The sequence below is a fragment of the Coregonus clupeaformis genome, chromosome 27, assembly GCF_020615455.1.
Source record: "Coregonus clupeaformis isolate EN_2021a chromosome 27, ASM2061545v1, whole genome shotgun sequence".
Taxonomy (NCBI): domain Eukaryota; kingdom Metazoa; phylum Chordata; class Actinopteri; order Salmoniformes; family Salmonidae; genus Coregonus; species Coregonus clupeaformis.
In genome coordinates this window covers 14,142,513-14,166,273 of record NC_059218.1, presented here as the reverse complement: position 1 = coordinate 14,166,273, position 23,761 = coordinate 14,142,513, and the positions used below count along the sequence as shown (strand labels likewise).

At 43.8% G+C, this 23,761-nt stretch overlaps 1 protein-coding gene across 1 annotated transcript in view; it reads left to right on the top strand.

The window, feature by feature from the left end:
- The window catches only part of LOC121541094 (pro-neuregulin-1, membrane-bound isoform-like), an 88,625-nt gene that overhangs the window by 12,407 nt on the left and 52,457 nt on the right, over positions 1–23,761 (top strand). The gene's annotated exons all lie outside the window — the stretch shown is intronic.

Here is a 23,761-nt window from a genome sequence, read left to right as displayed (position 1 = left end):
AAATAAATAATACAGAGAACAGCTAGAAGAGGGTTTAAAACCAACTGTGTCTGGCTGGGAGAAATTGTATTTAGGACAGATCTGTTCAAAGTGCTCCCCAAATGGATATTTTTAGGGTTCACCTGTCATGTAACTGTTCACCAAACCCTTTTTCTCTCTGAGGTAGGTGAAGTTCATGATAAAGAAGCTGTTAAAGCTAATTAAATGGGTAAGAATTTGAGGTCCTTAGCCAATCCTTACTACTTATCTAACCTATCAATCATTAGATGAACCCATGGTAAAACAAGGGCTTGGATGGGCATCCACAATCAATGGTCTTCCAATGTACTCAATGTCATAGCTTCTGAAGGAATTTCGATTGGCACAGAGTGGAACATGGTCCTGGTATGTTTGTTATCACCAAAGCCTTGACCAGAAGATATAGGCTCTATCAGCTATTCAACAAAAAGACAATGGAAAACCTACATCACTGTACCTTTGTCATAACCTTTCATAACCTTTGTTTCAGACTATAGTACTTGTATTTCCACCTTCAGTGTAGCCAGTATGAGACAATGGCTCAGTTGTGGAGTGCCACCGTAAGGGATGGATCGACATTTATAGAAAGGTACCTGGAGGGAAATGGGGGAGGGTCATGCTTTTTCAATTTCAGTCAAGGGGAGGGTTTAGTATTTTTTTATGTAGTCCAGGGGAGTGTCATGTAATTGATGAAATGTCAATATTGTTTTAGAATTATTTGCTTATTAGGCTATATAATGATGTGTGCCCGATGCCGCCCCTCATCTATGATTCTCTGCTGGGCGCACAATATCAAGTGTGCCTATAGGCTATTTAGTGTGGTCTCAATAAAATTATCCATAGCCTATAGGCTGCAAAGTGTATGCTCGGAGAAGCACAGAGGAAAGTTATATTTCTACGAAAATGTACTTCCTAGTCTTTTGCGCTGATAGGATGGTGTAAATAAAACTAGGCTGCATTACACACTGCAATGGATATTCAAACCCTGAGCCCCAGCCTGCTCTGCTCTTGCTGATTAAAACCTTTTTTTGTGCTGCCTAACCAATAATGTGCTGTGTAGGCCTACAGAGGCAGTTCAGGATGAGAGTCCAATAATTATCAGATTTTGGGGGGGATTAGGCCTATTCCAAAAATGCAATATCTTGCGCGCAGACTAGCCTATAGCCTATGTTCTGTTCAGTTTGAAGAGGAGAGCGCGAAGATGAGAAGGAGGAACTGAGGTCAACTTTGCTACTACTATAATTGATTTCTTGCCCACAATGTATTTCTCAGAGTTATTGACCTCACAATAAGACAGATTTACAGTGAGGGAAGAAAGTATTTGATCCCCTGCTGATTTTGTACGTTTGCCCACTGACAAAGAAATGATCAGTCTATAATTTTTATGGTAGGTTTACTTGAACAGTGAGAGACAGAATAACAACAACAACATCCAGAAAAACGCATGTCAAAAATGTTATAAATTGATTTGCATTTTAATGAGGGAAATAAGTATTTGACCCCTCTGCAAAACATGACTTATTACTTGGTGGCAAAACCCTTGTTGGCAATCACAGAGGTCAGACGTTTCTTGTAGTTGGCCACCAGGTTTGCACACATCTCAGGAGGGATTTTGTCACACTCCTCTTTGCAGATCTTCTCCAAGTCATTAAGGTTTCGAGGCTGATGTTCGGCAACTCGAACCTTCAGCTCCCTCCACAGATTTTCTATGGGATTAAGGTCTGGAGACTGGCTAGGCCACTCCAGGACCTTAATGTGCTTCTTCTTGAGCCACTCCTTTGTTGCCTTGGCCATGTGTGTTTTGGGTCATTGTCATGCTGGAATACCCATCCACCCATCCATTTTCAATGCCCTGGCTGAGGGAAGGAGGTTCTCACCCAAGATTTGATGGTACATGGCCCCGTTCATCGTCCCTTTGATGCGGTGAAGTTGTCCTGTCCCCTTAGCAGAAAAACACCCCCAAAGCATAATGTTTCCACCTCCATGTTTTTGACGGTGGGAATGGTGTTCTTGGGGTCATAGGCAGAATTCCTCCGAGTTGATTTGAATCATTCAGATGTTCATTGGCAAACTTCAGCCGGGCCTGTATATGTGCTTTCTTGAGCAGGGGGACCTTGCGGGCGCTGCAGGATTTCAGTCCTTCACAGCGTAGTGTATTACCAATTGTTTTCTTGGTGACTATGATCCCAGCTGCCTTGAGATCATTGACAAGATCCTCCCGTGTAGTTCTGGGCTGATTCCTCACCGTTCTCATGATCATTGCAACTCCACGAGGTGAGATCTTGCATACAGCCCCAGGCCAAGGGAGATTGACAGTTATTTTGTGTTTCTTCCATTTACGAATAATCGCAACAACTGTTGTCACCTTCTCACCAAGCTGCTTGGCGATGGTCTTGTAGCCCATTCCAGCCTTGTGTAGGTCTACAATCTTGTCCCTGACATCCTTGGAGAGCTCTTTGGTCTTGGCCATGGTGGAGAGATTGGAATCTGATTGATTGATTGCTTCTGGGGACAGGTGTCTTTTATACAGGTAACAAGTTGAGATTAGGAGCACTCCCTTTAAGAGTGTGCTCCTAATCTCAGCTCGGTACCTGTACAAATGACACCTGGGAGCCAGAAATCTTTCTGATTGAGAGGGGGTCAAATACTTATTTCCCTCATTAAAATGCAAATCAATTTATAACATTTTTGACATGCGTTTTTCTGGATTTTTTTGTTGTTATTCTGTCTCTCACTGTTCAAATAAACCTACCATTAAAATTATTGACTGATCATTTCTTTGTCCGTGGGCAAACGTACAAAATCAGCAGGGGATCAAATACTTTTTTCCCTCACTGTAAGTAACTTAAAGAAAATATTGTTTTTTGTGAAACAAACAAGAAATAAGACCAAAACACAAATAAATTGAGCGTGCGTAACTATTAACACCCCCCCAAAGTCAATACTTTGTAGAGCCACCTTTTGCAGCAATTACAGCTGCAAGTCTCTTGGGGTATGTCTCTACAAGCTTGGCACATCTAGCCACTGGGATTTTTGCCCATTCTTCAAGGCAAAACTGCTCCAGCTCCTTCAAGTTGGATGGGTTCCGCTGGTGTACAGTAATCTTTAAGTTATACCACAGATTCTAAATTTGATTGAGGTCTCGGCTTTGACTAGGCCATTCCAAGACATTTCCCCTTAAACCACTCAAGTGTTGATTTAGCAGTATGCTTAGAGTCATTGTCCTCCCTGTATTTAGCGCCATCTATCATTCCTTCAATTCTGACCAGTTCCCCAGTCCCTGCCGATGAAAAACATCCCCACAGCATGATGCTGCCACCACCATGCTTCACTGTGGGGATGGTGTTCTCGGGGTGATGAGAGGTGTTGGATTTGCGCAAGACATAGCATTTTCCTTGATGGCCAAAAAGCTCAATTTTAGTCTCATCTGACCAGAGTACCTTCTTCCATATGTTTGGGGAGTCTCCCACATGGCTTTTGGCAAACACCAAACGTGTTTGCTTATTTCTTTCTTTAAGCAATGGCTTTTTTCTGGCCACTCTTCCGTAAAGCCCAGCTCTGTGGAGTGTACGGCTTAAAGTGGTCCTATGGACAGATACTCCAATCTCCGCTGTGGAGCTTTGCAGCTCCTTCAGGGTTATCTTTGGTCTCTTTGTTGCCTCTCTGATTAATGCCCTCCTTTCCCGGTCCGTGAGTTTTGGTGGGCGGCCCTCTCTTGGCAGGTTTGTTGTGGTGCCATATTCTTTCCATTTTTTTAAATAATGGATTCAATGGTGCTCCGTGGGATGTTCAAAGTTCAGGATATTTTTTTATAACCCAACCCTGATCTGTACTTCTCCACAGCTTTGTCCATGACCTGTTTGGAGAGCTCCTTGGTCTTCATGGTGCCGCTTACTTGGCGGTGCCCCTTGCTTAGTGGTGTTGCAGACTCTGGGGCCTTTCAGAACAGGTGTATATATACTGAGATCATGTGACATTTAGATTGATCACAGGTGGACTTTATTTAATTAATTATGTGACTTCTGAAAGTAATTGGTTGTACCATATCTTATTTAGGGTCTTCATAGCAAAGGGGGTGAATACATATGCACGCACCACTTTTCCGTTATTTATTTTGTAGATTTTTTGAAAAATGTGATTTTTTTCATTTCACTTCACCAAATTGGACTATTTTGTTTATGTCCATTACATGAAATCCAAATAAAAATCAATTTAAATTACAGGTTGTAACGCAAACAAAATAGGAAAAACCCGAAGGGGGATGAATACTTTTGCAAGGCCCTGCAATTCATTTTCATTAGACTTTACTAACAACAAGAGGACTTTGTGTTGGAGCCTATTTCTTCCTATTTAAGAAATAAGAGGTAGGCCTACCTGATTAACAGATGAAATTAGGCTATAGAGTGCTATATCCATAGATTTGTTGGCCAATTCTTACACCCACCACTCTTTAAATAGCCTACCTCTGTGTCAGTGAAGGGCTGTTAAGTTAAAACCAGGACTCTAATTTAACGGGTATGAGAGGGTATGCCATAGGACTACCTTTTAAAAAAGAAAACGGCAAAAAGCACTGACCTACCCATTGTTAGCTTAAGATTTTGAAGAAATTAAAACATCAGATCAGACAAATTCAGAAAAAAAAATCAGAAAATCACATTGTAGAATTTTTTATGAATTTATTTGCAAATTATGGTGGAAAATAAAGTATTTGGTCACCTACAAACAAGCAAGATTTCTGGCTCTCACAGACCTGTAACTTCTTCTTTAAGAGGCTCCTCTGTCCTCCACTCGTTACCTGTATTAATGGCACCTGTTTGAACTTGTTATCAGTATAAAAGACACCTGTCCACAACCTCAAACAGTCACACTCCAAACTCCACTATGGCCAAGACCAAAGAGCTGTCAAAGGACACCAGAAACAAAATCGTAGGTCTGCACCAGGCTGGGAAGACTGAATCTGCAATAGGTAAGCAGCTTGGTTTGAAGAAATCAACTGTGGGAGCAATTATTAGGAAATGGAAGACATACAAGACCACTGATAATCTCCTTCGATCTGGGGCTCCACGCAAGACCTCACCCCGTGGGGTCAAAATGATCACAAGAACGGTGAGCAAAAATCCCAGAACCACACGGGGGGACCTAGTGAATGACCTGCAGAGAGCTGGGACCAAAGTAACAAAGCCTACCATCAGTAACACACTACGCCGCCAGGGACTCAAATACTGCAGTGCCAGACGTGTCCCCCTGCTTAAGCCAGTACATGTCCAGGCCCGTCTGAAGTTTGCTAGAGTGCATTTGGATGATCCAGAAGAGGATTGGGAGAATGTCATATGGTCAGATGAAACCAAAATATAACTTTTTGGTAAAAACTCAACTCGTCGTGTTTGGAGGACAAAGAATGATGAGTTGCATCCAAAGAACACCATACCTACTGTGAAGCATGGGGGTGGAAACATCATGCTTTGGGGCTGTTTTTCTGCAAAGGGACCAGGACGACTGATCAGTGTAAAGGAAAGAATGAATGGGGCCATGTATCTTTAGATTTTGAGTGAAAACCTCCTTCCATCAGCAAGGGCATTGAAGATGAAACGTGGCTGGGTCTTTCAGCATGACAATGATCCCAAACACACCGCCCGGGCAACGAAGGAGTGGCTTCGTAAGAAGCATTTCAAGGTCCTGGAGTGGCCTAGCCAGTCTCCAGATCTCAACCCCATAGAACATCTTTGGAGGGAGTTGAAAGTCCGTGTTGCCCAGCGACAGCCCCAAAACATCACTGCTCTAGAGGAGATCTGCATGGAGGAATGGGCCAAAATACCAGCAACAGTGTGTGAAAACCTTGTGAAGACTTACAGAAAACGTTTGACCTGTGTCATTGCCAACAAAGGGTATATAACAAAGTATTGAGAAACTTTTGTTATTGACCAAATACTTATTTTCCACCATAATTTGCAAATAAATTCATTAAAAATCCTACAATGTGATTTTATGGATTTTTTCTTCTCATTTTGTCTGTCATAGTTGACGTGTACCTATGATGAAAATTACAGGCCTCTCTCATCTTTTTAAGTGGGAGAACTTGCACAATTGGTGGCTGACTAAATACTTTTTTTCCCCACTGTATAACAGCCCTTGGGTCCACAATGCTTTATGCTAGAACCAAGCTGTAAAATACCCGGGAAAGATGTGACTCCGGAGCTTAGGGGGATATCATTGTTTTGTTTCTTTGACATTCATTTGCTGAGCTACAACCTTCTATGGCCGAGGACACAAAGAATGGACTTTGCTTGGGAAGTAGTCTAATTCTGTTTTTCACTTTCTGTATAATAGAAGATGTTTAAACCCAGACAGCTTTTAGGAAAATACTTGTGACCTTCTCACGTTGGGTTAAGCCATGGAAGCAGAGTAACCAGGAGTTAAAGCTCACATTTTTCTGGTTCAGTAGGCCTACTCTGTGTCTGGGGTGGAAAGGTAGGTCTAACTTTTGAAAGTACCATGCTCAGATTCCTAATGTGTAAGATTTAATTATTTGCTAACAGGGACAGTTTCATTGCAAACAACAAAACACTGATTTGGCATTGGAGAAATATGATAAGATGAACACAGGCCTATCTCTCTGTCCAATCTTAGCCTGTAATTTCGGTAATTTGTGTGGTATAAAAAAATATTCTGCTAATATGTAGAATTGCATAACATTTTTATAAAAGGCAATTTTTTCTCGGACCAGCAAATACGATGATAGATTCATGCAATGCTTTTACTATAAAGGAGTTGTTTCCACCCCTACTCTTGTCCACGGTGGACTGTGAACCCACAACCTTCTAGCTCACAGCCCTGTGCACTATCAAAATTCCTGCGTTGCCATGTAATTCTTACAGGACAAAGAACAGTTTCTAAAACGACATATCTAAGGCTCTGTTCTGTCCAAGAAGTGAGGGGAAACGGTAGGCATGTTCTCTGCTATGCACTTCATGTTTTCATTATTATTTTGGGTATAGGGGATGGTCGCTTGTTTTTTTCAAGTGTTCAGGGAGGGTTTAGGTAAAACATTATTTTGCTGAAGGGAGGGCCATCCATTTTAATTTCAGAAAGGTCCGATTTTCTCCATGTAACCCTTATTATAAATAACGTTCACTCCCTAATCAATCTGTTTTGGATCCCACCCTGTGCCGGACTGTCCTCTGGGTTCGGGCTGTATTGGCTCCACTAGGTGTGGTCCTGTCACTAAGACCGATGGCCACAAGTTGTTTTTCCCTGTTTCATTCTCAGGCCATTTGCTGTATTGGACACTGGCCAACAGTCAGTTTCATTACTGCCTCATATGCCAATTTGAACATGTCCCTTCCTACAAAGTCTCCCTGCCCATCCCGTACCTTGATACAGTTCTTACATGACTGCTGTGCTACTCCACACAATATTGAAGTGTTTTGGCAATCATAATACAGCCAGCTAGGGAATAGACGTATCTATTCTACTGTACCATAAAGTCTCACCGGGGGCCTGTATGAAATGCACTCTCTGACAAAAAGATGGCAAAATATCGATGTGTTTGCATCCGCTGCAGCACCACCATAAAGAATAAGACATTAAAATGCCAATAAATGTGGTCGGCCATGAGAAGTAACATTATCAGTGATTATGGTGAGACAGTAAAAAACACTAGGGTAGGCAATGTTTTACCAATTTTCCAGTGTCCAGTTCCTTAGCCCACTGCAACTGCAGTTTTTTGCTGAAATAAGTGGATCTCTGTAAAGCAACGCATGGATTGCTGTAATACCTTGTCCATAGACTGCTTACAGGGTAAGGAAACTAAAATGGCATTTGGTAATTTGGGTGAACTATCCCTTTAACCAAGTCATTAAACTGGGGTGCTGCTTGGAAAATGATTCTCATTATTCTACATGAGGAAATAACAAGAGCACTTATTAAAAGCACCCATAATGGACGTTGCTGTATTCAATACATTTGTGTGGTTGTGCTTTTGCTATTTATCCATATGCTTAATTCAGTTGCTATTACGAATGGGTAAGGGAACTGTTCAAAGCCAACAAGAGTAACCTTTGACTTGATCACCAGAAATGAATGTATGGATATCGCTTTGACTTTTCAAGGAGAATTATGATAAGATGTACCCTTTCAGGTTTGTGATAATAAAATATGAACCCTTTGGAAGGTTTTTGAACAGATACCCTGCATGCGTAGTTTTATTGCTACATGGTCAAGCAGTCCTGAAATGGTATACTGCTATTGTCTGAATCGCTTTCATCAAACATTGCCTCTTAAATTAAGTCCCCTGTCACTCCGTTTCCGCAATCCCCTCATGGTTCTGCCTCGATTTACCCTTGTGTTTTTCAAGTGAGAGTAAGTACTTGAAAAGTGCATCATTAAAATCAAAGCTCCTTGAAACAATAGTGTTACATATGTATATATATTTTTTTACACTTTGATTAACTTATTAGTGCATCCATCCTAGGCTTCCGATCGGCTCATTCAGCCCCTCAACCGCCCCCCAATGCAAATCTTCCCCAGGTCATTGCTGTAAATGAGAATGTGTTCTCAATCAGCTTACTTGGTTAAATAAGAGTAGATCATGATTTTAATGATGAAGAGCTAGGTCAATGACCATAGACCATTAATTTCCGTGAAATCCGATTACTCCAGTTTCTTTGTAAATTACAAATAACGTGAAATGAAAATCCTCTTCACTATTTAACAGTGACCCTATATTTTGAGAATGTAATGAGAGTGCCCCTGTTGCCACATGACCATATGCTAGTGCCTCCTCAGCCTTGAAGGGATGGAAGAGAGTGACAGTGGGTGTCAGTCAGACTGTGGATGAGAGTCTCCTGGAAGAGAACAAATCCAGTTTAGCCAGGCCCGTAGATCAGGCGGGATTTAAACCTAATCCAGGGACGGTGAAGAATGATGGGGCTGCCAAGGTTCCCATATCCACAGCATGTGTTCTCAAAATCCCCCATTGTTGTAGATGTGCATGTCAATGCAAAGCTTGGAGTGGGAGAGGCTAGAGTCCTGATGCTTCAGCGTTATGCAACAAGGGGTAACTGGACAACCTCTTTAGCCAGTGCATGATTCACAGGGATTCATTCAAACAATACCACAGAAAATCCAAAGCCAAGCTTAACATGGTCTTCGAACACAATATATTATTTTGAGTTTGTAACTGAATCCTCTCATTTTCTCATTTTCTGCCTACAAGCAGAGAGATGAAAGATGTAAGTGGGCAGTGGAGATGCCCCAGCCATATTGTAAGATTTCTCTTCAGCCCTGAGACATGTTTGCGCAGTGAGAACATGTCTCCCGAGTGGCGCAGTGGTCTAAGGCACTGCATCGCAGTGCTAGCTGTGCCACTAGAGATCCTGGTTCGTATCCAGGCTCTGTCGTAGCCGGCTGCGACCGGGAGTCCCATGGGGCGGTGCACAATTGGCCCAGGGAATGGGAGGGAATGGCCGGCAGGGATGTAGCTCAGTTGGTAGAGCATGGCGTTTGCAATGCCAGGGTTGTGGGTTCAATTCTCACGGGGGGCCAGTATGAAAGTAAGTCGCTCTGGATAAGAGTGTCTGCTAAATGACTAAAATGTAAATTGCCATTAAAGATCTTCCTGTAATAGGCATTTTTTACTTTGGAGCCAGGGTTGATTTATACCTACTGCAAAGTTGGCCAGTGACATTAATATTTAAAGGCAAATTGATACCCCTCCAATGCTTTGCCTCTTCAAGGCTCAGCTAGTCTCTAATTACCATAAACATATCTTCAACGTGTCTCTTTCTCTCTCAGGGCTTTGGAAGTGACAACATGCATTGTTTTAAGGATACACGGTAGAGCAAATCTCACCGCTATCCACTGTTCATCTTTGACAGTTTCGGGTTGGATCTGAGAATGGTCACTCCCATCCCATCTAGGGTTGCACAATTCTGGAACCTTTCAAGTTGAATGATGCTCTTCCTGCTTATTCCTTAATGATTCTGTGAATCGTCCAACCGGGATTTCAGAAAAACCTGGGAATTTGGGAAAATGTTGCAACCCGACAAATCTAGTTGTAAAATGGTGATGGTCAGTTATGTTTATTTTCATCCTTCACAGCCTTTCGTCCATTTCCAGCCATTGCTGAGTCTAGACGCTACAGTGGATACAAAAGCCCCAAGTAGAGTACCCAGCGAAACCTGCTCCTCTTCCCAATGCCTTCCTCTGGGCTTGCCCCCAGCTGACTCTCCATAGACTCCCGTTGGTTTTTCAGAGCCATCCTCTTGTTCAAATCTGTCAAGTCAGGGAGGCCTCAGTATGTCTGAGCAGGAACGAGCACTGCTGAAAGCCCCTGGGCTAGAATAAAGAGAGCAATCAGGTTGGCTGGTCTCACTAATGACTCAACACCTTGCTGGGAGAAGAGCAGCCCCAGAGGCCTCCACACACTGGGAGTACTGCTGCGGTTTTGCCAAGGCATCCATTCATCTCTCACTCAACCAGCACATCCACAGCACATGCAGGGTTTATAGACCTGAGATGAGGTTGTTATCTTCATTAGCCAGACTAGAGAGGACCATGTGGAAAGTCTGTTGCATTCCAAGAGATGTCTATCGAGTGGCTGTTGGTGTTCATTCTCGTACTTATTTATGATAAATTGGGAGATTTGTATCAGTGTTCCCGTACTTGTTTTACGATTAATTTAAAGATTTTACACCAATAAATATATTTATCAGAATGTTCACATTGGTAAGTCGATCATAACTGAGACAAATAAATGAGTTACAATGGGCATACCTATCTGCAATAGATAGCAATGTCATATTCTGTATGGTCTTAATATTAGCAATTGGAACACAAAATCGTAGTTGCCAGTATTTCTTATTTTATCAGGAAATTTTTTGATCATCAGGTGAGGCAAAAGTACAACGTTTCTAAGGTGTGGGAGAACACAAACCAATTCCTTGTCAACAGCTGTGATATGATGAGGCGCCTCATCCCTGTGCACAAAACCCTGACCGAAAATAAACAGAAGACAGCATGAGAGTAATTAGCCAATCATATGACACTGCTGATTAAAACAGATGATCCCCATGTCTGGTAGCCCTGAACTGTTAACCTATAGCCTGGAGTAGCCTCGCACTCACAGGAAGTGGTCGGAGACAATGTGCTTCCTCCCTACTCTTTAACAGAGCAGATAAGCAGATAATTTGGTGCTGAGATCCCCAAGGGATGTGGGTTGTGGATAGGATACTCTATCTGCGAGCATGTCAGTGTTTTCTGGATGTTGAAGCGATGGCGAGTTGGCTAGAGATTAAATAGTTATTCCATAACCTCCTAGCTGCTGCTAGCGACACTGGTTTATTAATTCAAACCAGCGTTTCTGAGTCTCAGGTCCCAGAAAAATGAACAGGCTATTAACTCCTGAGCCTGCTAATGTTTTCCAATTTAATCTATAAGAAGGCTACATGGTGTTTGTCTCTATAATGCCCAGTTATTAATCACTTACATAATTGTACTCTAGTTTATCAGATGACAATAACATCCACTTATCTTCACATGCACTCGTCTAGTTAATTATACCTGCCACTACCACTAGTGTGAAATGTGGCACAGAAGTGTTTAATTACTCGCAACCAATGTACTGTACCCTCACTGACCTTGGCATGTGGTGTCACACACAGTTAATATAGTTATCATACACTTACTATTTCTGAATTAAATCAATACAAATATATAGAGGAAATAATATGGGTGGCTACTATGCCCAAAAGGATACCTCATTTAGCTTGTGAAAGTTGGAGCAAAGTCTATAAACTCATAAATTATTCACTAATTAATTTTACTCTAACTGTAATCTCGCCTCGTTAGTTGGGCCCTCTGAAGAGGAGCCCTTTAAAGTCTTTACCGAATAAGAGGAGACATCTGCTCAAAAATAGTCCTCCGCCCAGACACAGCATCTCCATGGTGTGTCTATTAGATTACCCATCAGCTCAAGTTGTAGCCCCAGAAGCAGACAGCAAAGCCAACCCAAGGGGATGAGGGGGGTGGTTATGATTATAACCCACTCCATTGGTCGGAGAAATCCAATTGGGCTCTTGACTAAACAGACACCAGGGGGTCGAAAGCAGTCTGTCAACAGCCATTGGAATGTGGGAAGAAAACACTTTTCTTTTTCTATCCAATCCCTTTTTTCTTTCACTATCATTAGTTACGGTGCGAAATGGAAAGAATAGGTGTAGATTAACTCAGAAAACGATATTTTTTTACTTAATCAGAATGCTGCCCCTGGGTGTGTTTTTTCTGACTGCACAGTCACTTGAATTCACAGCTACATTAACAATGCAAGCCAGCCCAGCATTTTAAACACAAAACTTGAACTCATTGAACTGGAAGACGTTCACCTCAAGGCTTCATCCCTGAATCTAACCTCAAGGATTTGAATCTAACCTCCCCATCCGCAAGCCAATGTGGTGCCCTCAGCTCAGTGAACTCATATTCCTGCAGTCACTGCACATGTGTATGCCATTTAGCAGATGCTTTTATCCAAAGTGACTTACAGTAGTAAGTGCATCCGGGTGTCCCCAGCGGGAATAGAACCCATGATCCGGGACATTTCCAGCACCATGCTCTACCAGCTGAGCCACACAAGACCACATCAACATATTGGTCCCGGTGATGTTTAGGTTGTAGAGTGGCATCCATCATCGTCAGCGACGTAGTTGTAAAAAAATAAGTGGGTAAACTATAAACACCAATGGGTGATTGAGATAAAACGAACAATCAACGATATAAACCAAAACATATGACATTTTTGGAACTGTATTGTTTGATTGCATTTTCATGTAGTTAAAAATGACACAAAATGCACATCAGGATGTGGAGATGTTTATATTGAAATGTGTTATGTTTTTAATCACGTTCATGTTCTTAGTATCTCATGTGAGCTGCACTGCAATTCAGTTTTCTGTATTGTAAACTGCTAAAGTGCACCAGTGTAAAATGTGCTTAGTTGACTCTAAAATATTTGATAAGATTACAGATTCTCTCTCGGGACCCCATTTAAATGTCATGGGACCCCAAATGGGTCCCTGACCCCAAGTTTGGGAACCACTGTACTACTAACCTCTCTCTCTGCTTGCTGCATTGCAACCTGCCTCATCTTCAACACTGTCTGCCTCAGCACTCTCTGTCTCATTACTCTCTGTAAAGCAGTTACAAAATATATATTTTGATATACATGAGAATAACATTAAATTGTCTTTATATTTCACTCCATTTTAAGTCCCAAATCAAATCAAAGTTTATTGGTCGCGTACACAATGTAGCAGATGTTATAGTGGGTGCAGCGAAATGCTTATGTCACTAGCACCTAACAATGCAGTTGTGTCGCTGCCACAAGTGTGAGGTGATAGGCACATAGACATATAATTATGTCTGGTTTAAAGTTTTAAAAACCTTGCAAGGTTAAACCTCTATGTGTATTTTAATGCTGCTACAGTATATTATGTATTTGCCAGTTCTGACTGCGTTATTTACACTGGCAAAGCTAAGATGACCACCATGTTTGCACTCACTAACTGTAAGTCGCTCTGGATAAAAGCGTCTGCTAAATGACTAAAATGTAAATGTAAATGTAATTGTCATTTTTTTGGGACTATCCCTTTAAGGGGGGTGTTTGGTGTGTACCTGGCTGAGGTTCTATTTGTTTGGAAAACCTTTTAAGATTTAACCATTCAAGATGATAATTGTTGCTCATTCTTGTGGATTGTTAACCTCAACGATATGTTGTTCATTTTGGAGCATAAACATTGAGCTGATGTAAGGAAATCTCCACCAGGCTGGATTTCCCTCTTCCTCAACAATTCGGTGAAATTGATCCTGTTGACTGTATTTTTTTGTGTCTATTGGATTACTTGTATTTTTGCATTTTGAAGGGGGATTGCTCATTTTTGGTTTTTGATTAACTTGGGGACAATTTTATTGTTGGGATTCTATTTGGACATTCTGAACATTATTCTGGGTCTATTTGAATTGGTTTTGTGGATATGACAATATATCCCTCTTTTGCTCACTTGCTCACATTTCACTCTCATAGGAACACAGTATTTCTTTGAACTTTTAATTGTAGCATGGTTTGAGATTCAAGCTGATTGCTACACAGTAAAATATCAAACATGTACACGAATAATAAACATTAAAATAAATAATGTATCATGAAATGTCAGAACCAAATAGCACTGTAACAGTAATCAAAATGCAATCTATATATACAGTACACTATGTATATACACTGTACCAGTCAAAAGTTTGGACACACCTAATCATTGGAATCATGTAGTAACCCAAAAAGTGTTAAACATATATATTTTAGATTCTTCAAAGTAGCCACCCTTTGCCTTCATGACAGCTTTGCACACTCTTGGCATTCTCTCAACCAGATTCATGAGGAATGTTTTTCCAACAGTCTTGAAGTAGTTACGACATATGCTGAGCACTTGTTGACTGCTTTTCCTTCACTCTGCAGTCCAACTCATCCCAAACCAATTGGGTTGAGGTTGGGTGATTGTGGAGGGAGTGTCACAAGCAAAACACCCCCACACCATCACAACTCCTCCTCCATGCTTCATTGTGGGAACCACACATGCAGAGATAATCCGTTCACCTTCTCTGCATCTCACAAAGACACGGCGGTTGGAACCAAAAATCTTAAATTTGGACTCATCAGACCAAAAGGACAGATGTCAACCGGTCTAATGTCCATTGTTCGTGTTTCTTGGCCCAAGCAAGTCTCTTCTTCTTATTGGTGTCCTTTAGTAGTGGTTTCATTTCAGCAATTCAACCATGAAGGCCCTGTGTAGCTCAGTTGGTAGAGCATGGCGCTTGCAACGCCAGGGTTGTGGGTTTGTTTCCCACGGGGGGCCAGTATGAAAAAAATGTATGCACTCACTAACTGTAAGTTGCTCTGGATAAGAGTGTCTGCTAAAATGACTAAAATGTAAAAAATGAAGGCCTGATTCACGCAGTCTCCTTTGAACAGTTGATGTTGAGATGTGTCTGTTACTTGAACTCTGTGAAGCATTTATTTAGGCTGCAATCTGAGGTGCAGTTAACTCTAATGAACATATCCTCTGCAGCAGAGATGTCTCTGGGTCTTCCTTTCCTGTGGCGGTCCTCATGAGAGCCAGTTTCATCATTGCGCTTTATGGTTTTTGCGACTGCACTTTAAGAAACTTTCAAAGTTCTTGAAATTTTCCGGATTGACTGACCTTCATGTCTTAAAGTAATGATGGACTGGCATTTCTCTTTGGAAATTTGAGCTGTTCTTTCCATAGTATGGACTTGGTCTTTTACCAAACAGGGATATCTTCTGTATACCCCCTCTACCTTGTCACAACACAACTGATTGGCTCAAACGCATTAAGAAGGAAATAAATTCCACAAATTATTTTTTAAGACGGCACACCTGTTAATTGAAATGCATTCCAGGTGACTACCTCATGAAGCTGGTTGAGAGAATGCCAAGAGTGTGCAAAGCTGTCATCAAGTCAAAGGGTGGCTATTTGAAGAATCTCAAATATATTTTGATTTGTTAAACACTTTTATGGTTACTACATGATTCCATATGTGTTATTTCATAGTTTTGATGTCTTCACTATTATTCTACAATGTAAAAATTTTAAAAAATTAAGAAAAACCCTTGAATGAGTAGGTTTGTCCAATCTTTTGACTGGTAGTGTATATATATATATATATATATATATATATATATATATATATAAATACATTTATTTTTAAATCAGTATAAAGTAGGAAATGTTGCTTACAGTGCCTTGCAAAAGTATTCAGCCCCCTTGGGTTTTTTCCTATTTTGTTGCATTACAACCAGGAATTTAAATGGATTTTTATTTGGATTTCATGTAATGGACATAAACAAAATAGTCCAAATTGGTGAAGTGAAATGAAAAAAATCACATTTTTCAAAAAATCTACAAAATAAATAATTGAAAAGGGGTGCGTGCATATGTATTCACCCCCTTTGCTATGAAGACCCTAAATAAGATCTGGTGCAACCAATTACCTTTGGCAGTCACATAATTAGTTAAATAAAGTCCACCTGTGATCAATCTAAATGTCACATGATCTGTCACATGATCTCAGTACGGAAGAGTGGCCAGAAAAAAGCCATTGCTTAAAGAAAAAAATAAGCAAACACGTTTGACCAAAAGCCATGTGGGAGACTCCCCAAACATATGGAAGAAGGTACTCTGGTCAGATGAGACAAAAATTGAGCTTTTTGGCCATCAAGGAAAATACTATGTCTGGCGCAAATCCAACACCTCTCATCACCCCAAGAACACCATCCCCAAAGTGAAGCATGGTGGTGGCAGCATCATGCTGTGGGGATGTTTTTCATCGGCAGGGACTGGGGAACTGGTCAGAATTGAAGGAATGATGGATGGCGCTAAATACAGGGAAATTCTTTAGGGAAACTTGTTTCAGTCTTCCAGAGATTTGAGACTGGGACGGAGGTTCACCTTCCAGCAGGACTTTGACCCTAAGCATATTGCTAAAGCAAAACTTGAGTGGTTTAAGGGGAAACATTTAAATGTCTTGGAATGACCTAGTCAAAGCCCAGACCTCAATCCAATTGAGAATCTGTGGTATGACTTAAAGATTGCTGTACACCAGCGGAACCCATCCAACTTGAAGGAGCTGGAGCAGTTTTGCCTAGAAGATGGACAAAAATCCCAGTGGCTAGATGTGCCAAGCTTATAGAGACATACCTCAAGAGACTTGCAGCTGTAATTGCTGCAAAAGGTGGCTCTACAAAGTATTGACTTTGGGGGGGGGGTGAATAGTTATGCATGCTCAAGTTTTCTGTTTTTTGGTCTTATTTCTTGTTTGTTTCACAATAAAAAATATTTTGCATCTTCAAAGTGGTAGGCATGTTGTGTAAATCAAATGATACAAACCCCCCAAAAATCTGTTTTAATTCCAGGTTGTAAGGCAACAAAATAGGAAAAATGCCAAGGGGGGGTGAATACTTTCGCAAGCCACTGTACTTTGTTTGCTGGTTCAGTAGGGGCTCCCAGAGACAACTGCAGGTCTTGACAGGTGGTCTTGCATTCAGCAATGATCTTCTGGTAGACAGACTGCTCACTCTGAACAAGCAGGAGATGCTCCTCTTGCTTCTTCAGCTTGGCTGATTTAACAGCTTCTGGCAGATTGGCAGATCTGAAGACCTGATAGTTGTAATCACCCTCAGACACACCTGGCTAACTTGATGGGTCGTCAGCTAGCTAGCTAGCTAACAGTAAGCTTTAACTTGGGGTATTTTGTTTAGACATGTAGCTAGCTAAACAATGAACCATTATCCCAATCCATAGAGTACTAGCAATACAAACTGATTGTCATAGCTAGCTAAAGTTAACCAAATAGGTTCAATGTTAGCTAGTTACAGTGAGAGAAAAAAAGTATTTGATCCCCTGCTGATTTTGTACGTTTGCCCACTGACAAAGAAATGATCAGTCTATAATTTTAATGGTAGGTTTATTTGAACAGTGAGAGACAGAATAACAACAAAAAAATCCTGAAAAACGCATGTCACAAATGTTATAAATTGATTTGCATTTTAATGAGGGAAATAAGTATTTGACCCCCTCTCAATCAGAAAGATTTCTGGCTCCCTGGTGTCTTTTGTACAGGTAACGAGCTGAGATTAGGAGCACACTCTTAAAGGGAGTGCTCCTAATCTCAGCTTGTTACCTGTATAAAAAAACACCTGTCCACAGAACCAATCAATCAATCAGATTCCAAACTCTCCACCATGGCCAAGACCAAAGAGCGCTCCAAGGATGTCAGGGACAAGATTGTAGACCTACACAAGGCTGGAATGGGCTACAAGACCATCGCCAAGCAGCTTGGTGAGAAGGTTACAACAGTTGGTGCGTTTATTCGCAAATGGAAGGAACACAAATGAACTGTCAGTCTCCCTCGGCCTGGGGCTCCATGCAAGATCTCACCTCGTGGAGTTGCAATGATCATGAGAACGGTGAGGAATCAGCCCAGAACTCCACGGTAGGATCTTGTCAATGATCTCAAGGCAGCTGGGACCATAGTCACCAAGAAAACAATTGGTAACACACTACGCCGTAAATGACTGAAATCCTGCAGCGCCCGCAAGGTCCCCCTGCTGACGAAAGCACATATAAAGGGCCGTCTGAAGTTTGCCGATGAACATCTGAATGATTCAGAGGAGAACTGGGTGAAAGTGTTGTGGTCCAAAATCGAGCTATTTGGCATCAACTCAACTCGCTGTGTTTGGATGAGGAATGCTGCCTATGACCCCAAGAACACCATCCCCACCGTCAAACATGGAGGTGGAAACATTATGCTTTGGGGGTGTTTTTCTGCTAAGGGGACAGGACAACTTCACCGCATCAAAGGGACGATGGACGGGGCCATGTACCGTCAAATCTTGGGTGAGAACCTCCTTCCCTCAGCCAGGGCATTGAAAATGGGTCGTGGATGTGTATTCCAGCATGACAATGACCCAAAACACACGGCCAAGGCAACAAAGGAATGGCTCAAGAAGAAGCACATTAAGGTCCTGGAGTGGCCTAGCCAGTCTCCAGACCTTAATCCCATAGAAAATCTGTGGAGGGAGCTGAAGGTTCGAGTTGTCAAACGTCAGCCTCGAAACCTTAATGACTTGGAGAAGATCTGCAAAGAGGAGTGGAACAAAATCCCTCCTGAATTGTGTGCAAACCTGGTGGCCAACTACAAGAAACATCTGACCTCTGTGATTGCCAACAAGGGTTTTGCCACCAAGTACTAAGTCATGTTTTGCAGAGGGGTCAAATACTTATTTCCCTCAGTGGTCCTCTGTAGCTCAGCTGGTAGAGCACGGCGCTTGTAACGCCAAGGTAGTGGGTTCGATCCCCGGGACCACCCATACACAAAAATGTATGCATGCATGACTGTAAGTTGCTTTGGATAAAAGCGTCTGCTAAATGGCATATTATTATTATTATTAAAATGCAAATCAATTTATAAAATTTTTGACATGCGTTTTTCTGGATTTTTTTGTTGTTATTCTGTCTCTCACTGTTCAAATAAACCTACCATTAAAATCATAGACTGACCATGTCTTTGTCAGTGGGCAAATGTACAAAATCAACAGGGGATCAAATACTTTTTTCCCTCACTGTAGTTAGCTAACATTAGGCTATAACTAGCAATGTGAAATGGCATTCTGAGATAACATCACTACACACAGATCACACATGTAATGTTAGCTAGCAAGCCAGCCATCTAATGTCAGCTAGCTATAACTAGCAATGTAAAATGGCATAATATCTGAAACTGTAGCTAGACTCTTACCCGTATACATGGATGAACGCTTCACGGCAGACTGCACCCCCTTTCATTAAATAAGACATCCTGAGTCGTTTCCATTTCATTTGTACAGCTTGCTTAGCCCGTTGTGTCAAGTCACTTTCCAGACATTCCACTGATTTCAAAACTCGGTCAAATTCTTCCGTGACAACAACACTGTGAATCGCCGTTTCTTCCCCATCACTGTCATCAGAAGACTCTATAATATCTTCTTCAATGAAAATGTTTTTACCTAAATCAGGGATTTCCTCATCGTCTGATTCATTTTCAGAGTCAGAGAGAGTCAGCATGGCACGATCGTCCTCCAGATAGTAGTCCATCACAACTTTTTCCCACTGACCTTTGTCGATAGCGGCTGATAAATTCAGGGCAGCAATGTTATTGAGCGCGGTAGCAACATATTTGCAGTTCTCCATGGCTAACGTTATGGCTAACGTTATATCTTTCGAAAAAAATTGCAGTAGAAAGGAGTATCTACGCATAACGAGCAGCTCATTTTATAGACACAAGATGCTACACCGGAGACCAATCTGAAACTAATCTCTCGGCATGTCCAGCCCACTCATTATCTCAGCCAATCATGGCTAGCGGGAAGGTTCCTGTCTATTTCTGTGGCTAAACCGACTAGGCTCGTAATTTAACAACTTTATTCGTTTTTACAGATGGCATACGTAAAAGTGATCATTTGAAACAGTGTCACGATCGTCTAAAGGAGCGGACCAATACGCAGCGTTGCGAGTGAACATGATGACTTTATTAAATAAAGCAACCACGGAAAAACAACAAAAGACGATAGTGAAGTCCAACAGACAAAAATACTGAACCTGGAACAAGGAACAATAACCCACAAACCAACGGAGAAAACACACAGAATATATATGGCTCCCAATCAGAGATAACGAGCCGACAGCTGACACTCGTTACCTCCGATTGGGAGTCATAGACCAATCACACCTAGACACAAAACAAATGAAACTCACCCAACCCAACACCACCAAATGAAATACACCCTAGCTCTAACACACAGTCCCGGAGCCAGAGTGTGACAGTACCCCCTAAAGGTGCGCACTCCGGGCGCACCAGCATACAGTCTAGGGGAGGGTCTGGGTGGGCGTCTGTCCCCGGTGGCGGCTCTGGCCCCGGTCGTGATCCCCACCCCACCGCAGTCACAACCTGCTTCGGTAGCCTCCTCCCAATGACCACCCCCCAACTAAACCCCACAGGATTAAGGGGCAGCCCTGGACTAAGAGGCATCACCGGACTCAGGGGCAGCACCGGACTAAGGGGCAGCACCGGGCTAAGGGGCAGCACCGGGCTAAGGGGCAGCACCGGACTAAGGGGCAGCACCGGGCTAAGGGGCAGCACCGGACTAAGGGGCAGCACCGGCCTAAGGGGCAGCACCGGACTAAGGGGCAGCACCGGGCTAAGGGGCAGCTCCGGACTGAAAGGCGGATCCTGGCTGGCTGGCTCTGGCGGATCCTGGCTGGCTGGCGGATCCGGGCTGGACGGCTCTGGCGGATCCGGGCTGGACGGCTCTGGCGGATCCGGGCTGGACGGCTCTGGCGGATCCTGGCTGGCTGGCTCTGGCGGATCCGGGCTGGCTGGCGGATCCGGGCTGGACGGTTCTGGCGAATCCGGCCTGAACGGCTCTGGCGGATCCTGGCTGAACGGCTCTGGCGGATCCTGGCTGGACGGCTCTGGCGGATCCTGGCTGGACGGCTCTGGCGGATCCTGGCTGGGCGGCTCTGGCGGATCCTGGCTGAACGGCTCTGGCGGATCCTGGCTGGACGGCTCTGGCGGATCCTGGCTGGACGGCTCTGGCGGATCCTGGCTGGACGGCTCTGGCGGATCCTGGCTGGACGGCTCTGGCGGATCCTGGCTGAACGGCTCTGGCGGATCCTGGCTGGACGGCTCTGGCGGATCCTGGCTGGACGGCTCTGGCGGTTCCTGGCTGGACGGCTCTGGCGGATCCTGGCTGGACGGCTCTGGCGGATCCTGGCTGAACGGCTCTGGCGGATCATGGCTGGACGGCTCTGGCGGATCCTGGCTGAACGGCTCTGGCGGATCATGGCTGGACGGCTCTGGCGGATCCTGGCTGGCTGGCGGATCCGGGCTGGACGGCTCTGGCGGAACCTGGCTGGACGGCTCTGGCGGATCCTGGCTGGACGGCTCTGGCGGATCCTGGCTGAACGGCTCTGGCGGATCATGGCTGGACGGCTCTGGCGGATCCTGGCTGAACGGCTCTGGCGGATCCTGGCTGGACGGCTCTGGCGGATCCGGCTGCTCATGGCTGGCTGACGGATCTGGCTGCTCATGGTTGGCTGACGGATCTGGCTGCTCATGGCTGGCTGACGGATCTGGCTGCTCATGGCTGGCTGACGGATCTGGCTGCTCATGGCTGGCTGACGGATCTGGCTGCTCATGGCTGGCTGACGGATCTGGCTGCTCATGGTTGGCTGACGGATCTGGCTGCTCATGGCTGGCTGACGGTGCTGGCTGGGCGGCTGGCGGTGGAGGCGGACCCCAGCCTCGGAGAGTGGTCATCACCTCCAGCAGGGCGGTTCCCATCTGGAGGATCTGTTCCTGTTGCTCCCGAACCTGGACCTCCAGTCCAGCATAGGCTGCGTCGGCTCCTGCTGATTCCATAGCAGGTGTATGATTCTGTCTGGCAGAAGGCTCTAGCGGCTCCGGTCTGGCGGACGGCTCTGAAGGAACAGGCCGGGCTGGGCTGGTGACGCACCCCGTAGGATACGTGCTTGGAGCAGGAACAGGCCGGTCCGTACCGGGAACACACACCACTGGCCTCAACCGAGGATCAGGAACGGGCCGGACCGGACTGGCAACACACATCAGTCCTTCACGCCGTGCCACACACACTTCCCTCCTTTTACTCGCCACTGGCTCCCGTACTCCGTTAGCCTTCTCTCCTTTTCTCCCTGTGGCAGCCTCCTGCTGCCCAGTCGCCCAAAGCCATGTGCCCCCCAAAAATTTCTTGGGGTTGCCTCTCGTCCACAGGCCTCCAGCCTCGCCTTCTAGCTGCCTCCTCATACCACCTCCTCTCGGCTTTGGCTGCCTCCAGCTCTTCACGAGGGCGGTGATATTCCTCTGGTTGTGCCCAAGGACCCTTTCCAGCCCGAATTTCCTCCCATGTCCAAAAATCCTTAGGAGGCGTCCATAACTCCTGTGTAGGTAGGTCCTGTTGCCGCTTGTTACGCTGCTTGGTCCTTTTATGGTGGGTTATTCTGTCACGATCGTCTAAAGGAGCGGACCAATACGCAGCGTTGCGAGTGAACATGATGACTTTATTAAATAAAGCAACCACGGAAAAACAACAAAAGACGATAGTGAAGTCCAACAGACAAAAATACTGAACCTGGAACAAGGAACAATAACCCACAAACCAACGGAGAAAACACACAGAATATATATGGCTCCCAATCAGAGATAACGAGCCGACAGCTGACACTCGTTACCTCCGATTGGGAGTCATAGACCAATCACACCTAGACACAAAACAAATGAAACTCACCCAACCCAACACCACCAAATGAAATACACCCTAGCTCTAACACACAGTCCCGGAGCCAGAGTGTGACAAACAGGTCCTATACTGTAGATTTTGAGTTATTTAGAAAATGTTGTTGTGAATGATTCAAACCTTAGAATGTCTTAGAAATCAAAACATATATGGGCTGCATGATCCAACTATCAGTTATTGACTCTTTTTTGTAAAACTTGCGCTCTGTTCCTTGCCTCAGGCTGCACACCCTGTTCTCTCAAGTGATCATATTTTCACCCATCAGACTTCTCAATTCAATCTTGTCTTTACTAATATATAACATTTGTTTCGTTTTGGTGGGAACAGGGGCAGGAGAAAAAAGACATGTCATCCGCATGCAAATAGCAAATAGAGGCGGCTTTCCCGCAGTTTAAATCATGCCGAAACCGGAGCAGCTGAGAAATAGGCCTAAATATACACTTGAGTGTACAAAACATTAGGAACACCTTCCTAATATTGAGTTGCACCCCCTTTTGCCCTCAGAACAGCCTCAATTCATCTGGGAATGGACTCTACAAGGTGTAGAAAGCGTTTCCACAGGGATGCTGGCCCATGTTGACTCCAAAGCTTCCCACAGTTGTGTCAAGTTGGCTGGATGTCCTTTGGGTGGTGGACCATTCTTGATACACATGGAAAACTGTTGAGTGTGAAAAACCCAGCAGTGTTGTAGGCAATTATGTACCAAAGACATCTTAAATCTTAATTTTTTAAATGTTTTTCTGCCATGTGTAATATGTGGTAGGCTATTAGGCTTTGTATTGTATGACTGCACAATCATTATTTTAATTCATGTTTTTTGCGGGGGGC